The sequence below is a fragment of the Notechis scutatus genome, chromosome 3 (assembly GCF_049901735.1).
Source record: "Notechis scutatus isolate UNSWTSFEM ecotype Mainland chromosome 3, rNotScu1.2, whole genome shotgun sequence".
Classification (NCBI taxonomy): domain Eukaryota; kingdom Metazoa; phylum Chordata; class Lepidosauria; order Squamata; family Elapidae; genus Notechis; species Notechis scutatus.
In genome coordinates, this window is record NC_142011.1 from 104,308,090 (window position 1) to 104,330,023 (window position 21,934).

The 21,934-nt window shown below is 39.0% G+C and overlaps 1 long non-coding RNA gene across 1 annotated transcript; it reads right to left on the bottom strand.

Moving 5' to 3' along the window:
• Positions 1 to 10,379: 10,379 nt before the first annotated feature.
• LOC148131313 (uncharacterized) lies at positions 10,380 to 21,929 on the bottom strand. The gene is made up of 2 exons (XR_015748720.1): positions 21,766 to 21,929; positions 10,380 to 10,553 (listed from the first exon to the last, which is right to left on the bottom strand). It is a non-coding gene; the product is annotated as an uncharacterized LOC148131313 (long non-coding RNA).
• Between the last annotated feature and the right edge of the window lie 5 nt (positions 21,930 to 21,934).

Below are 21,934 nucleotides of genomic sequence, written 5' to 3' on the forward strand. Positions count from 1 at the left end.
AAGTTTTTAAATTACCTTTTCATCAGTACCGATCAAAATTTTATCTAAATCAGTCAACTTATCATAAATATCTTCTGTTTTAACATCTTTATCAAATCTAGATTGTATTTGCAAATATGAAAACCAGTTCATTTTTACACCTTGTTCTTCCAACGCTTGCATAGATTTAAGTTCACCCTTTTCATTCAATATCTCACCATATCTAACTGTTTGTTCCTTTTTATATATTATTGGATAAGAAAAAGCTTCAATGGTAGATATCCATAATGGAATTTTTAAATAGTATTGTCTTTTTATCTTCTCCCAATTCAAAAACAATGCCTCTTGGATATAATGTCTTCTAAAATACCCCTGTGATTTAGTTCCTTTGTACCAAAGGAAGGCATGCCATCCCAACAGCAAGTCGTGCCCTTCTAAGGTCAATAGTCTATTGTTCCTCAATGTTATTCATTCCTTTACCCACATCAGATTTGTCGCCTGGTAATACAACTCCCAGTTGGGCAAAGCAAACCCTCCTCTTATTCTCGCATCTTGTAACAGTTTTAGTTTTATTCTTGCTTTTTTGCCCTGCCAAATATATTTCAGCACAATTCTATTTAAGTCTTCAAAAAATCTTTCCCTAGTCGGATTGGAATTGTCTGGAATAGATTTAAAATTCTAGGCAATACATTCATCTTAATTGTAGATATTCTCCCAATCAATGATAATTGTAAATTTCCCCATTTTCTCAAATCTGTCGCAATCTGCTGTTTGAGTTTAAGATAATTATCCTCCTTTAGTGTGCTACATCTTGGTGTAATGTATATCCCTAAATACTTAACCTTGTTTGTGACCTGTATTTCTAAAGCTTCTTCCAACTCTTTCTTTCGCCTTGCTGACATATTCTTTGTTAATATCTTTGTTTTATCTTGATTTATTTTCAAACCTGCTACTTTTCCATATTCTTCTATTTTTTTCTATTAATTTAGGTGCTGTTTCCAATGGGTCTTCTAATATGAATACCAGGTCATCTGCAAAGGCTTGCAATTTATACTCTTCCTTTTTGATTTTCATTCCTTTTATTTCTTTGTCTTCTCTAATATTCCTATTCAACACTTCCAATGTTAGCCCAAACAGCAGGGGCAACAGTGGATAACCTTGCCTTGTCCCTTTTCTTATATCTATAAATTCTGTTAGTTCTCCATTTACCATAACCTTACTACAGCACCTCTTTATGTACTTCCACACAACTGCCTTAACCATGCCACCTCCCAATGCTTTCTCTGATCTATGTGGTACCTCTTGAGCACCCCTATACACCCTTCTCAACCCACATCACCTCCACACATCTTCCCTGACCCATATGGCACCTCTTTCCTCCCTGAACTTTGGCCCTCATTTGCCTTTTTTGACCTGCATTGATCTTTGGACATCCACATGCTCCTTTCCTGACCTGCACACCACCCCATGTGCCATCCCCGACTTGTACAGCACCTCTCACACACTCCCAAACACCCCCAAGCATCCTTCTTGCCCATGACAACATTCATGTGACCTTCCCAACTTGCACAGTATCTCTCACACACATCCATGACTCCCATGCATCCTTCTTGACCTGCAGTGCCCCCATGCATCCTACATGGCCTTTGCAGACCTTACACCACACCTGCAATTTCATGCATCCTGTGATGCCCCCATGTGGGAAAGGAGGGAGGGAGGAAGGAAGGAAGGGGAGGGGGGAAGGAGGGAAGGAAATTTCTGATTCTCCTTGCCACCTTTACACGAGGAACTTCAATGGGGAAGCCAGCAGGAAGTCAGAAGTCACACTCATTTGCACTACTTTTTTGCCCATGATCATTCTGTTTTGCTGCTTAGGTAAGGTAGTTCTCTGAAACACTGGCCCAATGGTTGTCTAGTTGTAAATAAAAATCTCAAGCTTATTTTAAACAAATGAAACAAAAGTTTGAAGAAAAATAGTGTCAATGGTTTGTCAATGAAAGAGAAAAACTAACCAAGCAGGCTTCTGAATGGTTGCTTTCTGCTTCCTTTCAGGCTTTTGTGGTAATTGATTGTTGGAAAAAACAGCTTTGTAAACCATGCAAAAATAGGAAATAAGATATGGGGAGATGGAGCTTGTTTGTTTGTTTTTAGTTGGGCCAACCCAAAAACATCTTATCACACATCAGAATATCATAGTTGGTATTCTTCTTTGTTTGTTAAAGAGATTACAAGATCCCAGTCCACATGCATTAGGGAGCCATATATATTTTAATATAGATGAATTGATTTTATTATTATGCAATAAAAGAAGTTAGGACAAGATAAATAATAAATAGACCACATCCACATGAGACTCCACTTGTCACAAAGTATGCTAGTCAGAACCAAACACATTATGGCTTCCTGGGATTTATACAGCCAGCTGTTGTCAGTCAATTTTATGTTATGTGGCCTAATTTTGAGGCCTTTCCCTATACTGTCTGGCTAAGCTCATGCCCTAAAGTCTCCTCTGTATGCGCAGAGGAGTTTCAAGGCCCAGCCTGGCCTTGGGCTGCTTGTAATCCTGCTATGTTCTGCTTTCATTTGCTCTTGATCGTGCATTGTGCTCTTGGGCACATGACAGCCTCCTCCTGTGTCTTACTCCTCCTTCCCTCCCCCACACACCCTGAAATAAATAAGAAGGTAGACACAGGTTTTGCATAATCCTCGAATTGCCATTGTATTTTGTTAACGGGCACACCCTTTCTGGAGTTCAAAAATATCTTCCTGGACTCAAAAACTTGAAGTGTTTTTGTAAAAGTTTTTTTGTCACTTCTACATTTGGCCTTTCTTTGTTAGCACAGCTTAAAATACAGCTCCTCTAGTCAGGTCTATTTAAATTAACGCACAGTTTTTCCATTTGCCCAATTCTGCCCTGTGGTATTTTTTTTTTATTTTATGAAAACAATTTCCCCTTTTAAGATCTGCAGTCATCAGAAATTTAGAAGCATTTCCTCTTGAATTGGACGATATAGCATCCTCTTTAGTATATTCTTTAACCCCCAGTTTTAAGCAAGAGCAACCGGGGTCTCTTTCCTTACAGATGTCTTAACAAGGCAACAGTATTATTAACTGGTGCTAGACAAAGCTTGGGTATGGAAAACTGACACGATATGCCATAGATTTGATGGGCTGAAAAACTGATTTCGCTGGAAAAGTGTTAGGAGGCTTGTATTAGATTTTGCCTTTATAATCAGCATAATAGATAAAGAAAAGGGAGACACAGGCACAGGAGGCAGAAATTGTCCTTGCTGCAAATGCCCTCGGACCAAGATTAGATCAGCTTGCAAGACAAGGGATGGGAAGAGGGTGGGGGCTTTGTAGTTACTGCCGGGGTTTTGCTGCCTGCTCAGGGAATTGCAAATTGGAGTTGGGGCCCTGGGGGTGCCTGCTTTCCCCCAACACTGGAGAGAGAGGAAGGGGGAAATAATGCTTCCAAGCATGTATTTATTACAGATCTGCATGCACGTACATGCATGCGCATATAGTATGTGTCAAATCCAGGGCAGGAACATGACAGTGAGGCTATAGTTCCAGCAAGCACCATTACACTATTCATTAGGCTTTATTGCACTATTTATTTTCCGCTCCAGACATTTGGTTCTTCTGCCCATTGTAAAATTCTCTTGGCTCCAGTGTTTAAATTTCTATGGAGAGGGAAGAATGGACTTATTTCACTTATGATATGCGGTTTCATGTGTGGTTTTAAAAATGACTCAGATCATAAGTCAACTAAAATGAGGGAAATTCAGAAATATCTCCCCTGCCCTATTTACTCTGGTTCCTTATATAATGTTTTCAGGACATACTTGAATCAGAAATGACTCAACCATATGTCAGTTTAGTGTGTTATGTTAAGGCAGTCCATGTTATTAATTCATAACTGAGTGGGCAAGAAAACCAGAAAAATGGGTTGAGTAAACCATGATTAAATTAACTATGGTGAGTATGCTATGTAAATACAGACAATGGATGTTTTGTTTGAAATTACCATTTTTTGTTTATTCACTTTTATGGGGGTAATCCATTTTGTTAAATGTTTTCCACCCTATATTTTCACTGTTGCCAATTTTAGCTGTCACATTCCTCCCCACCCCCATAAAATAGAATTGTATCACTAGCCTATCCATAATGGTATTTAGTAAGGTATTACTAAATTATGAAATGAAATGAAATGACAGTTACTGGATTTTTAATTACAGAGTGTTCCAGAGTGTTCCAGCATGCCAGACCTCTTCCTGACATAGGGGCTGTAATCAAACAAATGCACAAGGATTAGGAACTTTTGATACATAATTTACTGTGTTAAAAACTTAGAAACCATTGTGAAAGAATTTCAGTGACTGCTATTTGTCAGCTCAAATTCGTATTTTTGTACCTCTTTCTCAGACCTGAAAATAAATCTGAAGAGAGTTGAAAAAAAAGTCAAAACAACTCAGATCAATTTCCTTGATTATTAAACTTGGGTTCTAAATTGCGGAGAGAAAGACTAGTTTCCTGAAAGTGCCTAGAATATTCCTTCATCTCCGATAATCCCTGTTCAGCACATGAAAAATCTGATAGACTCACATTTACATAAACTCTTCCTGTTTCAGTAGTGGTTAACCATATATTCTTGAATCATCTTCACCAGGTTGCTGACCTCTGGGTGTATTGGTGCTACAACATTCAGACTCCCCAGCTAGCATTCTGTGAAGCCTGGTATTCCGTAATATACTTTCTTTTGGTATTTGATTCACTTCTATATATTATAGTCCACAGTCATTAATACATATAGTTTCTTTTAAAGTCATCTAAGCCAGCAGCCATCATCAGATTTAGAAAAAACGGCTAAGTTATATTCCTCAGCCAATATTTTGTTCAACTGCAGAAACTCTTTAATTTTTCAACTATCTTTCCAGCAACAATCTACAATGCAATAATTAGTGTTCTACCTGACACTAATGCAAAGCTAGTTATGATTATCATCAAGACAAAAACTGTGTACTCACTTGACTATACTGTGAGGTGTTTTCCAAAGGTGAAGGAACTAGGCCTGGCTGCATTCCAGATATTTTGTCACGTTTGGTGCCACATTCTGTCTTCCTCCCTGTCTGTTTCTGCGGCTCTCCAGGCAATGCAAAGATGGCATCTGTCTTGTCATAAATGATTAAGGGAGGAAGCGCTGAAAACCTCTTATGGAAACCTGAATGAACGAACTCACAGATGGCATTTTTCAATGTCTTATGCCAAATGATGAAGTATTAAAATGACTGGAATTAAAGGAAAAGATGGCAAGATTTAAAAGAGGCATGAGTTACACTAGTATTGGTTCTGGATTTCTTACAATGAGTTAAATTCATACCAATGCTTATTGTACATTTGTTTCCAGAAACAGAGTGCTTGAGGTACAAAATGTCAAACTCTTCTATTACCTCCCCCACATATGTGCATGCATTGAGAGCAGTCATGCTGATCAGCTGGTTCTCCTCCAAAACTTAATGGTACACAACATTCCATTTAGTTTTATGGCTTAAGCGCATTATTGAAATACTTGCAATAATACACTTTCCATTACCTTCACATTCTGCTATATCAATTTTTATTGCCCCAGATCTAACCTCAATGAAAGCGAATAGGTAGAAGAACATTTTAATCAGATGAAGTGAAATCATTCACAAATTGTCATCTGAGATGATTTTATCAACTTTCTCACGGTCAGAATAGAGAAAACATTTGTAAGGATCTTATTATCCTAGTCTGAATGTATCACATTGCTAATTACCAAATCAAACTCTAGGTGTACTCAAAAAACATGTTTAACCATAAGCCATAGTTAAGAAAATGTCATAGCTATGTCAGAATTAAATATATTACATTATGTCATTGTATGTCAAGGATCCCCAACGCCAGGGGACCTGTTCGAAACTGGGCCATGGGAGAGATGGGCAAGTGCACAAGCGCATTAAGCTCCACTCATGCAAGTGGTGGGTGCTTGCACTGGCGCACACTCCTTCTCCCTCCCTGGACAATAGTTCTCCCCTACAGGACAGACCTTTTGGTTCTTAGTCTGATCAGGAGAGACAGGGCAAGGTCTCAAGGGCTTAATTTACACAGATTTTTATTTAGCCACATCTCCCCCCTCCCCCCTTTCCTCCCAACAACCCACTTTTCAGCACCCATTTGTAGGAAATTCTTTTCTTATCTTTCAATGCACAAGGAGTTCTTCAGAATCAGCAGCCAACTCTCTTTACCAGATTTGTACCAATCTGAGATCAGCGCTGACTCCCGGTTCCCATGTTGTGACACCCTCAGCGGTTCCTCTGCACTTCAGCTAATTAATTTTCAGGGTCAGCTGTGCAGCAAAGAAAAGCCGCAAAATAAATTTTTGCGTGTAAATGCTGAAGCTGCAAGGCAGGCAGTTTCTGCAGAGGGCTTAAGGAATGGCCTTGAAGAATAGGGAAGAAAAACCACTACCAAGGCAACAGACAGACATATGCACGTTGAATTAGGATAAGGGTTAGCCTTGTCTCTTTGGACTTCTCTGTTGTTACCTTTCCTGCTGAAGTCATGCCCCATAGCCCCTAGCCACCCCTTTACTGTCTTATTCTTCCAGCCTGTTGAAATCAAGGTGTCATAACTATGTGCCTTGTACATTTGTACATTTTTAAATGGAATGTTCATTTTTTTCCTTGCTGGGAAAACAAATGCAACAAGGCAATAACAAAGGTCTAATTGCAGTATTCCCCCATTGGTCAGCAGGAGAAAGTTAACTCGTTGGAACCACCAACCGTTGCATGGATGCAAGGATGAGGACCAAGGCTTCATGATCACATGATTCATTTCACTGCAGGGATTTGCTTAACAATTGTGGTAAAAATTGGGTGCAACTCGTTTAGCAACTGCCTTGTTAGCCACAGAAATTCTCATCCCAATTGTGGTTGTAAGTCAAGGACTACCTGTACCAGGGTAGTGAAAGTAGAGGGAGAGATTATTGATGAGCTGCTTTGTTTCATACATTATAGATCATGAATTCCTTAATATTGTTTCGGTTTCGGTGAACCATCTCTTATATTTAAAACATTCAGAAAACAGTGTGATTAGATTCACAATTGTTTGCAGGAGAGGAAGGTTCACCTACAATTCTAAGCCAAAGACAATGAACCATGAATTAATAAACTAAAAAAAAACCATAAACCAATCTGTGAATTGTGCAATTAGTTGTTTCTCTCCCTGCTGAGTACAGCTACATCACACTGTTCATGGCTAACTGCATTCCGTCACCCTTACGTTTTCTTCGTGGCAGAGTGAGAACACAAAAGCAAAACAAAACCTTGGTCCCCTAACAACCTGTTTGAGGTTGTGGAAATGTTTGAAAATTATACCTTTGTTCCCAGATGAAAGGAAAGTTGAAATGAGCCCCTCAACCTGCTTCTAAATAACCTAGAGACTAAATACTGAAAAGGCCTCCTTTTCCCTCGGTTATGCAGAATTAGAGATTTTGAAGTTCCATTGTGTATGCCATTTAATTGTGTGAAGGTATTTTTATTCCTCTGGAATAAATATAATGCTTAGCACCCTTTGTTACAGTTGTTATTGTAGTATTGTTGTTGTTCCTTATGGCATTGTATTTTTGCTCCTAATCTTTGCACTGACTTTTTCCAGGCTGGTTCTCTATAGTAAATAGATTTTCTGTGAAAATGGCTCTGACCTGGCTATCAATTATCATATATGAATATATTTGATTAAAAACCGAGAGGAAAAACTGGAAGAGCCATTCCTTAGTCGTCTATTTTCAAGGGAAGGAACATTTTCACCAGGTAGCAAAAACAAATCACAAAAGAGAGTTAAACTACTTCACACATTTTTTTTTCCTTCCATCCAATCATGTCTGATTCTCAGAGACTGCCTGGACAAGTCCCTATGGTTCTCTTGGCAAAGTTTTTCAGAAGTGTTGACCATTGCATCCTTCCTAGGAGGGAAACTAAAGAGTAGGTCACCTAACTGGCTTTGTGCTCAAAATGGGACTAGAACTCACAGTGTTCCGGTTCCTAGCCTAATGCTTGACCCACTACACCAAACTGGTTCTCACTTTGCCCATAGCTGGACATTTTTTGAATACTCAGAATGACTCACAAATGAATGTGTAGACTAGCCTTCAGAACCTCACGTCCTTAGAGAAGTTGGGATCCAGCACCTTCTAGCTTTAGCTGAAATTCAGGGGAAGTGTGGAATTTTTAAAAGGCAATATCCCCGAAGTCCAGTGTTCCATTCATAGCTTTAATTCATGCTCTGCCTAAATTGTGGTTGAAGAACACAGAACTATGCACTGTTTTGAGCATGGAACCTGCACATAATGAGGCTGGTACAATTTGATCCATGCAACTTTTAAAACATAACCTCCCATATAAAGTAGATTTCAGCTTCAGGACAAGTCAAGGTCATACAAGCTCCCCCAAAATAAATACAGCTGAAGCAATTTTTTGGGTTTAATTTTTGGCCAAGCTTTGTTCAAGGATCTTAAACTGAAAGAATTGCATATTTAAGGGAAAAATTAGATCAGATTTTGTTTTAGCTTAAAGTGTTATATGAAACTATCCAATTGTGGTTTATTCAATCACAATTCACAATCCTTAATTTACAGTCCCAAAATTAAACCTATAATGCAGTATTTCTCAACCGTGGCAACTTTAAAATGTGTGGTCTTCAACTCAAGCCTGCTGGCTGGGAAATTCTGGGAGTTGAAGTCTACATATCTCAAAATTGCCAAAGTTGGGAAGCATTGCTATAATGTAAAGCAGTGGCATTTCCACAAGAAGATTTAGCATCAGTTACAGTAGAAAGCAGCTTTGGATTTCTGTATTCCCAGGACATTAGCATTGTTGGGACACTGAGAATATTGATCTCCAATTTAAATGCATTATAGCTGAAAAGCCAGCATTTTTATGAGTCTCCATTTCCTTTTTGGAGAGAACTTCGGTCTTATTTCTCTTCATAACTCCTGAACTGATTGGTTTAATGATTTTGTGGGAGTCCTCTGTAAATCCAGAAGGATGTTGACAAGTGTTGCTAGTTTTCCCTCTCTCTCCAGCATTGGTGGAATCTACCTGCAATGCCTGCTAACTATTTCCTGCTCCCCTTCTGGGCAGAGTGAGGATATTGATACTTGGAGGTACGAGAATCTGCAGCAGCTCAAAGCGGCGCACTGGATCTTTGAATATTTATTTAAAAATCCCCAATAATTACAGTAATAATTTCACACAGGTTACAGAGCAACTGACTTTTTGATAGCAAGGATTTGTACCTCTAATGTGCCTGCCTATTACACAACCTACTGCCCGTTTAATTACCCCTATTATGTTCACAATCCCTTGAACTAGTGATTCTGTTCCAAAACATCAGTGGAACCTGAGGTCTGAAACACGCTTCATGTCTTCCCTAATTGTTTTTTGCACACTTATTGTAGCAGGATTAAGCAGCTGGATTGAAATTTAAAAGCTGATAGTTTGTCTCTAATTGTTTTAGCTCCAAGGACCAGCTTTTCAAGCTGCATCTGTTTTGACACACACCTTGTCTTAGCTGCTTACTTGAAGCTAAATTAAATGACAGGCTGGGAAGGGAACACGTTGGACTTGCCTTTATTTATGCTATTGTAAAGCAAGAGTTATCATTGTGTGGGACAATGTAAATAGTGTTTGTGTGTGTGTGTGTGTGTGTGTGTGTGTGTGTTTACCTGCCACTTGCTAGCATGTGTTTGGCTGCTGTGCAGGGCACTCCTAGGTAAATAGGGATAATTGCAACTTGTTCTTTCTCCTTTCTTTTTGCAAGCAAAAGTGTTGCCTCAAATGGTTGTGTGTCAGCATGACCCTGCCAGCCTGACAATTGTTGACTGAACCACAATGGCTGAAGGGTAGGTTCTCTGCAATTGAAAGAAGAAAGGCAAGAGAGAAACCCGGATTAAAGAGAATTGCATTCCCTTTGTCTACTGACTAGAGGTTCTCCAAGCAAATCTTGGAGCTTATCCTTAAATGTGTATTCAAATAGGAGGATAAGAGACTCTGCAGTCAAATGACATTTAGGCTCCCCTCTCTCTTTGGAATGGTGCAATCCCCCACTCTCTATTCAGTGGTCTCTGAAAACTACCTTTTGTAGTGGGCTACCTTTGAGCTCCGCTTCCCATTTCTCCTCCCCTTTCCTTCTTCAAAGAGAAAATCAATGGCTGTTTTGTAGGAGTGAGAGAGGGCAGCATTTATAATCAAGCTTTAATCCTCGCTCAATGTCTTTCCTTGCTATTTTCTTTATTTTTATTAAACATTTTAGAAAACAATAGAGAAAGAAGAAGAAAAGATAAAGAGAATAAGAACGTAAGGCACAAATAAGTATTGTGTCTAGGAGGCTATACTTTTCTAGTTTACCGTTAATTAATTATGAACAATTGAATACGTCATCTTCTGGATGCAAAGTGCTTCAAGTTAGGGTCTGATATCTGGCAGCTGCCCAGGAAAGTCCCTGCAGTTGTCTTGGCAAGATTTTCGGAAGCAGTTTGCCATTGCCTTCTTCCTATGAATGAGAGGGATTTGCTCAAGGTCACCAAGCTGACTTTGTGCCTAAGACTTACAATTCAATGTCCCAGTTTCTAGCGTGGTTTCTTAATCATTACATCAGACTAAGCATCCAGGCTCTAAGCAAGGAGGAAAATCAAAAACCAAAATTCATCACAATAGTATTTACCCAATTATAGATTGAGTCAAAAACTAAAAAAAAATATTCTGATTTAAATTTCCCATGAAATTGAAATGTACGTAAACTCATTCCCTTTTTTGATAGCTATGCCTCGAAAAGCAGTTAATTTTTACAGTACCATCAATTAAAAAATAAAACAAAATTAAAAAGATCTATCCCATTAACATACACGTATATAATTTTCTGCCTTGTTCAAATTGCAGTGTGAATTTGCTATAGACATAATATGGAGGAAAGGAAAGGTGTGACATTATGACTACAAGCACTTTTGTAAAGGTATGAAACTAGGCAACCAAGGCATATTCACCATGGAGACCAAGAAAAAAAAATGCACCCAGTGATTAAAGCTAATTTGTTGTTCCTTGTACAAGCACTCATCACATGCAATATTCCTGCATATATTGAGTATTGAATATTGAGCCATAGATACAGAATAGACCTGCCGCTGTGATATTCATTTTGCCAAACGTCCAAGAATTCTACAAGTCGCCACCTAAAATCAAAGGGGGAAAAATCAAATATTTGAAATACCAATTCATTTTGCTTATATTAAAGAGGAATAAAAATAAAAAACACAAGAGAATAGTGGGAGAATTCCCTCCTTGTTGTTACATTTAGGAACTCAGTAAGAACACCATGAGCAAGAGAAAATTGCAAAGGCTGCTGATCCAAAGTCTAAGTCCAGACTCTTTACAGTTAAACTGGATTCAGTCCATTACCAAAGAATCTTGGCCTTTATTGGACTCAGACACTCTTAACAGGTTGGCCAATAGCCCTGCTTTCCCAATCCTGTCCAGCTTTGATGGCTGGATATGATGGCACAGTCACCTGACACAACTAGAGGGAAAACTAGTATTTTTCTTTCTTTTTACGACCCTTTAACCTCTTTATTTGGGATGGAGTAGGGGGAGACTGAATGAAGCTGAATGTATATTGTCCGGCTGCCCTTCCTGACACCTACACAGGGTTCACAAGAGATATTTTCTCCTTGCACCCTGCTAGAAAAACTACTGCTGCTGCTGCCTAGGATTGAACTCTCAACTTCCCAAGTGGGAGATAAGAGTCTTCACTTCTAGGTCACTGTGGCCGCTCCAGAGTAAAAACTAATATAATAGTTATAAAACAAGAGGGAAGGCCTTTCTCCATTCTGGTTGAGTTACTTGGTTTAGCTAAGAGCTCAGAACCAGATGCAGCCCGACAAAGAAAGCTCCTGAAGTGATTCCAACCCCTTTAATTTAGCAGAACCATCAGAAAGTTCAAACTGCAGTCTGAGCAGAACTACAGAAGCTTTTGTGTGCTCAACCTTTCCTGCGTGCCATTTGTTTTCAGTACAGAGGTTAGTGCTTCTTCGGTGGTAGTTGATACAGTAGTGATGTCAGATTTAAACGAGACCTCATTATACTGTGGCTGACTGATCTTTGCTGTATCCCAACTTGTCTTCTCCCAACCAGCACATCAAATTGATGGTGTGCATCCTTTTGGACATTTATTTACACGGATATAGCTCTTTCAGAAGTGGTGTTGCCCCTCCAGCTTCTTGCTGTGCTGGCTAATCGTCCAGTTAGACTATACAAAACGCAGAGCTCAACATCACCATCAGATGCGGCACCTGAAGGAATGTAACAAAGGAGCTGCCTGTTACAAAATGGAGACTAACGGGAATGCTGCAAGTGTGCAGACCTTTGGAGGATGGGCAACGGAAGATGCAAGGTGATAAATAAAAAGCATTGGCAACCCCTTTGCTGAAGCTCAGATGATACAAAAGGGCCAGGCAGAATTCTGAGATAAGAGTGAAAAGACAGTGACCCATATTTACCTCTAAGGCCACACAATTCAGACAAGGGACTAGACAGAGCTATGTGTTTTGAGCTGACTGGGTTTGCTCTCGAAAGAGTTTAAAGACCTTGTTTGTTTCAGATTATGTGTACATGTATACAGTGTCATAATTCCCACAGTTCCTTTAAATTGGCTCGGTAGCAGGTTCTCCGGGATAGAGACAGTATATTCAGATTTAATAATAAAACCTACTCTAGCTACCTTTTGAAGAATTCTGTTCAACTTGGTAATTTCCAGATTTTTGCCAAACTTGTCTAGTGCTGGAGAAGAACTGTGAGGGATAAATTAAAAAATGTTCCCAAAAATAGGAATGGGATTTTAAATTCTTAGTTTCCTTCTGTTCAATCTAGTAACTGGGGTATTTAATACCGGTAGTTGCCCCACAATCCTGTGCTAATAGCTACCTTATTAATATTATTAATGCTTACTCTTGCTTATTACTTATTATTAATAATGATAATATTAATAGTTCCTAACTCTGGCCCAAAAAGACGCTTGCTGGGAATTTCACAGCATCTCTAGAATAATTCCTGATGCAAAGAGACCATTAAAGCTTTGAGATAGCATTGTCTATTTGCATTTCTGAATGAGGGGAATTATATCACCAACTAATGACTCCCATAAGAATTCAAGAAATTTACTTGTCGGGGAGTAAACAATTATTTGACCTTCACAGTGAAGAAGAAAAAATACTTTATAGCTGTAAAGCTAAGTGTGAAAATGAACTATAGCGTTAAAACAAGAAAAGGTGTGCTTTCAATTATTAGATGTTTGGATAATCCCAGTTTCCTTCACCTCTTTTCATAGAACTTTGCTGTTCGGAAATTGGTACAGTAGCTATCCCGAGGGTCTTGCATCATTTTCTGAGCCCCCCAAGGGCTTCTTTGACCTGTCAATCAATCAGATAGCAATGCATTTGGCCGAAAGCCTGCGCTAGGTGGTTTAGGGAGTTTTCCATCCAATTTGTGTGGGGATTCTGCAGTGCACTCCCTTGAAGCAAAGGCAGTGATGTGGGGATAGTGCAATGAAACTCTAGTTTAGCTGAGTGAAAAACAGAAGGAGAGCAATGCTCGGTGCAACCTCAGTGGAAGTAATTTATTTTCTCCAGACTCCTGGATCAGCAATTGCCCCCTATAAATATTAATGTCTATTTTGGGCTTTGGGTGTTTATTCATCACTCACATGGAGAAGTAATTGGATTCTATTTGGAGCTGAAAAAGTCAAGCTGGATTTTCCTAGTGTGAATCAGAAAGTTTGTTCCTTATAATGAGAATTTGAGGGAGAGAGGAACTAAGGGGAAATATTTCCTCTTCTCTCTTTTCTTGTTCTTAAGGGGAAGAAGACGCTGGTTCCCATTAAAATCATAGATCTGTGAGTGAACAGCTTCCCTACAGGCTGCAGGAAAGGAGCCCTTGTCCAAACCCTGCCCAGTATGTCAGAGAGAGAAAAAACTGAATAAAACCAGTTATTCTATCCTGCCAGTTTTCTCTGTGAAGGCATTTCTTGCTGCTGTATGGATAAATATTCCCTCTTATGAATATTTCCAGTTCCATCCAACATACAATGTTTATAACTTCATGAAGAATTCAGCATCTTCTCAAAAAGCATTTTCTTGCATTTTTCACACACACATACACAAACACCTGCCAAAACCCCCAAATGCATATCCTGGTTTTACAAGAAAGTACACAAACCTGTTCTGATGATCAGAATAAATAAAATAAAACAAAACAAATTGCATTGAGTTAAATGAAATAAAAGAAATAACGGGTTTATTTGCAAAAACAAATGGTGTAAATGTTGTTCTATAACTCTGGAATTTGAAAATGTAATTGTTGGTTGTGTTCATACGAGATAACTTATTAATTAATGTGCATAATGCATAGGTAGTCCTCGACTTACAACAGTTCATTTAGTAACTGTTCAAAGTTAGAGCATCACTGAAAAACAAGTGACTTATGACTAGTTTTCACACTAGTCATGCTTCGCAGCATCCCCACATGATCGTGTGATCAAAATCTGAATGCTTGGCAACAGGTTCATATTTATGACGGTTTCAGAGTCCTGGGATGATGTGATCCCCCTTTTGCAACCAGGCAAGCAAAGTCAGTGGGGAAGCTGGATTCACTTAACAATCATGTTATTAACTTAACAGCTGCAAGGATTTACTTAATAAGTGTGGCAAGAAAGGTCAAAAAATGGGACAAAATTCACTTAACAACTGTCTCACTTAGAAACATAAATTTTGGCTCTGTGGTCATAAGTTGAAGACCACCTTTGCATAGTTTTAAATTTTTAATATATAAATAACAATATCTTTATTACTAAACGTGCCCAACCCTCTTCCCAACCCTCTTTATTGGTGGGGCCAAGACAAAATTTAAATTTAATTGAAATGGCCTTGTAAATTTAAATACATTTAGTGTGATTATTGTCCACAATTGTCCCTGTCTCTTTAAAAATGTGTTATTTGGGTCCTTTTCCCTTTGTACACATTGAAGACATACATAGGTATATGGAGGGATGGGGATTCTCACTGGTTTACATGCCATTGCCCCCCAAAGCTGATCAAATGTTGAAATTGGTCAGGTTCAAAAGAAAAGAGAAGTGGCCATCGCCTCTTTACTGGGATTGGCAGGGACATGTTTTCCCTATCTAAAGGAAGCCCTTTTAAAGCATGTTTATTGGAAAAACCTGTCATGCCCCTGTCGGAATCTGACTCGGAGGAAGAAGCTGAACAGCTGATAGGAAGTGGGAGTGTGGCTCTGTTGACTGTGGAAGAAGCTGGGGAAGGGCAAAGTCCGGCTGGACAGAGCAGGGGAGAGGTAGAATAAGGGAGAGGGAATTCAGAGGAAGACCCAGGCCCTTCCCCTCTTCATCCTAGGGCATGCAGGGAGGAACGGAGAAAAGAGCAATGTGGGTTGTGTGGCTTACGAGGAAGGAAAAGGCCCTGATTCCCTTCATTAGCTGCAGCTGGGAACACAGTGTACAAAAAAGGCAAGTGGGGTGCAGCAAGCTGTTGGGAGCAAACGACTGCATTTTGTATCATTGTGGCTTATCTATGTTCCTGGCATCTTCCCAACTGTGTGAGTTTTGTCGTACTTTCAAGTTTGAAATTCCTGCTCCTGCCCTGCCAAACTAATCACTTCAGTTTGGTTTGTTTGGATTTTAAGTTACAGTTTGTGTGTACCTTGTTTTGGACTGAATTTTCTACAGTCAAAGGCCGTTCCTGGGAGAGTTTTTCTCTAGCCGAAGGTAACCTGGACATCGGGGGCAAAGTTGGAGATGATAAAGGGACTCTTATTGTTTACCTGACTGTGTTGCCTTTGTGTCATGCCCCAGGTCATCACAAAACCCTTCCTTAACCTGGAAGATTTGAGTAACTGCAAGTCAACCTTAAAACATTTGATTTCTGTAAAGATAGGCAAGAAAATAGCAGCCTCATAGTTACAAATACTTTTATGAGATGTGGTTGCCACCCAAACCTATTTCCATTAGGGTTTTGATATAGGACTCAGTTTGCTTTAATTACACAGATGGGTAAACTATATTGAGAATTGGACTGAGGAAGTATAGCTAATTCTGGATCCCTTGATGGCTTTTGACACCACAGATCATAATATCCTTGTAGATCATCCAATGCAGCTGAAATTTTAAGGCAGCCATTCCTGCCTTTCCTTCTAAGCCATGTCTAAAAGGTGATGCTGGATGAATGCTATTTAATATCTTGAGTTATACTATCTCCCTAAAAGAAATATCTATTGTTCCGTATTCTGTTCAATATCTACATGAAGCTACTGGAGACTATCATTTGAAGATATGGAGGAGAAAGAGATTGTTATGCTGATGACATCCAAAAAAATCAATAATCTTGGTTATTTTTTTTCAGGCAGAGGTATGGTTAGTAGATAAGAACCCAGATTTAGAGTTTGGATTTTATTCTGGGTTGAATGTCATATTTCTCCTGAAAAAACAGGTCCTCGGTCTGGGAGTACTATGTTATTCTTGGCAGTCACTGGATTCCCTGGTGGCCAGTATAGAAAAGAGTGCATTTTTGCAATTATATCTAATATGCCAGCTGTGGCCACTCCTGAGTTGGTTGGATTTATTGACATTTTTGTTACATCTAATCTTGATTATTGCCATTAGCTCTACATGGGGCTACGAGACAAGTATTTGGAAACACTGATTGATATAAGGTGTGGCAGCTAGACTGATAGTCAGGCTCTGCTACCAGGAAGTTAAAGTAAAAATTTAAATAGGTCACCAGTTATTTTCTGGCCATAATTATGTGGTTGATATTGGAATTCTTAATGGCTTAGATCCTAAATCTCTGAGGAGCTTCCTTTCTTATTACAAGCCTTTGTTGGGATGTTAAAAGGTTTGCAAGAGAGGCTCTTTGCAATACTCTGTGCTTTTGGAAGTGGGGGCTTTCTGTGTTACCCTCAGTGGGAGTAATGATTTCTTTGTAGAGCTGACTGTGCTTGACTCCCTTTATGCCTATCTTGAGAAGGTGGCCAAGATACATCTCTTCTGCCATTTGTTTTTGTAATCTTTTATGTTAACCAGCCATGGCTACCTGCTTTAATATTCAGTGAATTGGTGGCATGTAAAACATAATAGCAAAAGCACTTAGACTTATATACCGCTTCACAGTGCTTTACAGGCCTCTCTAAGTGGTTTAGAGAGTCAGCATATTCCTCCCCCAGCAATCTGGCTCCTCATTTTACCTGCCTCGGAAGGATAGAAGGCTGAGTGAACCTTGAGCAGGTAAGGATTAAACCCCTGGCAGTCAGCAGAATTAGCCTGCAATACTGCATTTTAACCCCTGCAGCACCACGGCAACATACATATATAATGCATAAATAATAGAACCAACTGTTAAGATACCAAGGTTGAAAGAACAGTCCCATTTTAGGCATAAAGCCAGCTGGCCCTAGGAATAAGGCAAAGGACAAACCACTTCTGAAAATCTTGCCAAGAAAACTATAGGGATATTGCCAGGAGTAGGGAATAATTTGAAGTCACACAAATATAATATAATAAATAAATGTACACTCAGTCTAGGAGCAACTTTAAATAAGTTTAAAGCATGCAACCCTGGAGCCACAGGCTGTGCATCCATTTCCTAAGTCTCAGTCTCATGCATGCTTTTCCCTAACCATTCCAAAGATCCACTGAAAGCAGGAAATTTCCCTGGAGTCCTCCAGGTAAGATGGAACCAGAGCTCTGGGATTTCTTTGCCATCTCCTTTGTCTAATTTAGCCAAACCTATTAGGCAGATTGTGCAGTTTTTTGCATATTTTCCTATGAAGTGTGCATTCCAGGAGGGGAAAAAAAGATCCGCTTTGATTTCCATAATTAGATACACATTTTAGTCATTTCAGGTTTTTTTTTTCCAGGATCCAATCTGGGTTGGTCACTGGGACTGTCTACAAGCTTTTCGGACTTCTGCTGGAGCCCATCCTCAGGAAACTTTTTATTGTACACATGTTGTACTCTGACAATCAACGTAATAATAATAAACTTATCTGAGTATTTTGTTTCCACTTCATGGTATATGGCTGATACATTTTCTTACATTTGGAAGCATTGTGTACAAAAATCAGCTATGTTCTTTAAATTATAGTATGCAACTGTAGACTTACGTTTCATTGCGTGGACCCACATATTGGATTAAATCAGAGTTTTCCAATGGAAGTATCTCTTTATGTCTTCTGTTTTATAGTGTTCCTGCTATACAATAAATAAAGAGCTGTTTTCCCTCTAATATTAAGGCTCTACACTGTAGTGTGCCTGCTGCTACACTAATATAGTTTAAACATCAATCATCTTATCATTAAAAGACAGTGTACTGAAGGCTATTGCATGCAGTAACCATGCTTCTTAAAAGCAAATTGGTAATCAATAAAGAAATGGATTGACTGCCCTCATGTGGCGTCTTGTGGGATGACAGCCTGAAATTACAGACAAAAGAGGCTTTGTCAAAACACACATTTTTTGTTGAGAAACCATTGGAGACATTAGAAAGGAATGCAAATGTTATTTAACAACTTCTGCATTTCTTGAAAACATTATCTGGTATGTATTGGCATTGCCTCTCTTCTTATTTCCCTGTTTCTAAAATGGATTTGCAAGAACCCTTCCCCAAAGGTGAGATATTGATGTGGTTAATGTGGAGACGGTTTCTGTTTTTGTTCCAGGAACTCCGGAGAGAAATCAAGAGGCAGGCCCTAGTCTGAAGCAATTGGGTACTTTTTCATCCTAACTAACAATGAGGTAGGAAAAAAAAATAGCTGGGACTCCTTGTTTCAGACTGATGGGAACACGTGACATTTTGTTCATGCTCTCCAATACTGATCAAGTAGGGCACGCTTTTTTTTAAAAAAAAAATCTCTAATAGATGGGAACAAAAAGACTTGCAAAGAAACATCTCCTTGGCTGCACTAGCTAACCTTCTGCTAAGCCTTCAAGAGACCTGTTCAGAGCACAGCTGGTGAAGAGGCTACAAATCTCTATTTTCAGGCCTTGGGAAAGGACAATAGGTTCTGTGCTAACAATCACTTTCTTATTATTAACAACCCTCTGCTTCAGTAAATGCTCTGGCCTTTGTTGTAGTATTTTATGTTTAATGTTTCAGCAAAGGTGTGGCAGTTGTGTTAAGCTTGGCTGAATTTGCATGATTATATTAGCTCTTACCCTGTATACATGAAGCATTCCTCAATGCTTCTAATAACAGATATATTTCCTACCTTTGTCACTCTCCTGGTACTTCAAGAACTTCGTGTTACTCTGGCTATGTGTATACAACACACTAGACTACATCTTAGCCTAGTATCTTGCATGGACATGGGTAAGAGATCATATTAGGAACTACCTTGTGGTAATAAAGATAGCAAAGCTGGTACATACACCACTTTTATTTCATCCACCAATAATTGTCCAAAGGCCTGTTTAGGATGACCCAGTCAATGTTGGGTAGGGGCAAACATTGGATCATCTGCAAGGCTGCTGTGAGGATGATTCTGGCTATTGGGTGGATAATCTGGATCAGATCAGCTCCCACAAGATTACTACAGTTCTCACCCTGATGATGTTGCAGAAAACCCAACTATTTCCCCAGTAAGGTATATGGGACTCCCCTGTTTGTGATGTTTATATTTGCTTTGGTGTTTCAATTGCCATCTCATTATTTTGTAGATACTGTTGAATCATTCTGGTTATTTTTTGTATTTCTATTGCTTTGTGTTACTCCAAGGTTGTAAGCCACCCCAAGTTTGTTAGAGCTGGGAAGCATCTAAACTCAGCGAATGAATTCTAAATAAATGTTCAGGTTTTGAAAGTGGAGGGGAAAAAAGCCACTCTAAGCTCTGGAGCTTGAGCCTTGCATTTGTAAGCCTTGTAAGTTTAGCTACTGTACTTAAACTGCATTGCATAGTCAAAGCAAAACTGGCTCAGTTGATATGTTTATCAGTTTATTTGTCAGATTTCTATCTTGTCTTTCATTTAGAAGTTTAAGACACTTTTCAAGAGATCTCATTTCACAACAATTCAGTAAGAAAGGTTGGACTGAAAGAGAGTATATTGTATGGCCCAAAGTTACACAATGAGATACACAAATTTCCTATATTAAGGGGAAGCTAATTGGAATCAGTTATTCAAGATGTAACAAGTGTTGCTTTCCATACTTGACCTCAAAGACATGCTCAAGTTTTTTTTATGTTCTTACTTTCACAACAAATTTAAGGTTGCAGCAGGAAGATTCCACCAAGATGCTGCTAGTGGAAAAACCAGAGATGAGTTTTAGGGGGAAATTGTGGTGCTGATGATGTTACCTAGTCTGGTAAGAAAAACGTTCAAGAAACTAAATTGAACCAAGCTTGGAGAGCAAACCACTGCCAAAATATTTACTGAATGTTAGCAATATAGAATAGAATTCTTTATTGGCCAAATGTGATTGGACACACAAGGAATTTGTCTTTGGTGCATAAGCTCTCAGTGTACAAAAAAGATATAAGTGATAAATCATGATCATAGTCATAATAGTTAAGGAAAATATTACTGCAACAAATAAAATTTCTGCACCAATTGCACACGCACAGACATAGATATGAAAAGTTGCTACTATAATTACAAAAAAATTTTGCTAGACCAATTCTCAAATACAGCTCATCTGTCTGGAACCCGCATTGCATATCGGACATTAATACAATCAAGAGAGTCCAGAGATATTTCACAAGAAGAGTCCTCCACTCCTCTACTCGCAACAGAATACTTTATGCCACCAGACTTGAAATTTTAGGCTTAGACAACATAGAACTACGCCGCCTTCAGTCCGACCTAAGCATAGTACATAAAATTATCTATTGCAATGTCCTACTCGTCAATGACTACTTCAATTTCAACCACAACAATACAAGAGCACACAATAGATACAAACTCAAGGTAAACCGCACAAAATTCGACTGCAGGAAATACGACTTCAGCAAGAGTGGTCAATGTCTGGAATACACTACCTAACTCTGTGGTTTCTTCCCCGAACCCCAAATTTTTTAATTTTAGACTGTCTACTTAGACTGTCTACTGTTGACCTCACCTCATTCCTTAAGAGATCTGTAAGGGGTGTGCATAAGTGCACCAATGTGCCTACCGTCCCTGTCCTAACGTTTCCTTTTTATTCGTATCTATTTCATGTATTAATAATCATGTTTATACTTATATCTGTTATCTTCTCATCCTTCTCACTCATCCCCCTGTATGACTGTAACTTTGTCACTTGTATCCTTACTAGTTATATGGACTGTTTCCTAGTATGATTTGATCATTTATTGTACCCTACGACTATCACTAAGTGTTGTACCTTATGATTCTTGACGAATGTATCTTTTTTTTTTAATGTACACTGAGAGCATTTGCACCAAAGACAAATTCCTTGTGTGTCCAATCACACTTGGCCAAGAAAAGAATTTTGTTCTATAATGCATGCTTGGCAAAATAAATAAATAAAATAAAATGAAATTATTATTGAGTCAAATCGATTTAGACTGGCCCAAAAACGTTAGAAAGAGCGGCCAGCCCTTCTTTCCAATAAAACCGTCTTCCAGATGCTGCAAAGGTTCGAGTCTGCTCAGCCTCCCCGTTTTGCCCCGAACGAAGGGTGTGTGTGTGGTGGTGGGGGAGAAAGCTCACTTGCCTTGAGACTCGAAAGATTCCACTCCTCCATCGCTCCGCACTGAACACCGTGGAGAAAGTTCAGCCTCTTCACTCCTAAAATGGAACTTTCCCTCATTCTTAGTTAGCCTCTTTTTTTTTTATTTTTATTTTTTTAAGCTTGGACACACGGACGACCTGTCCTCAA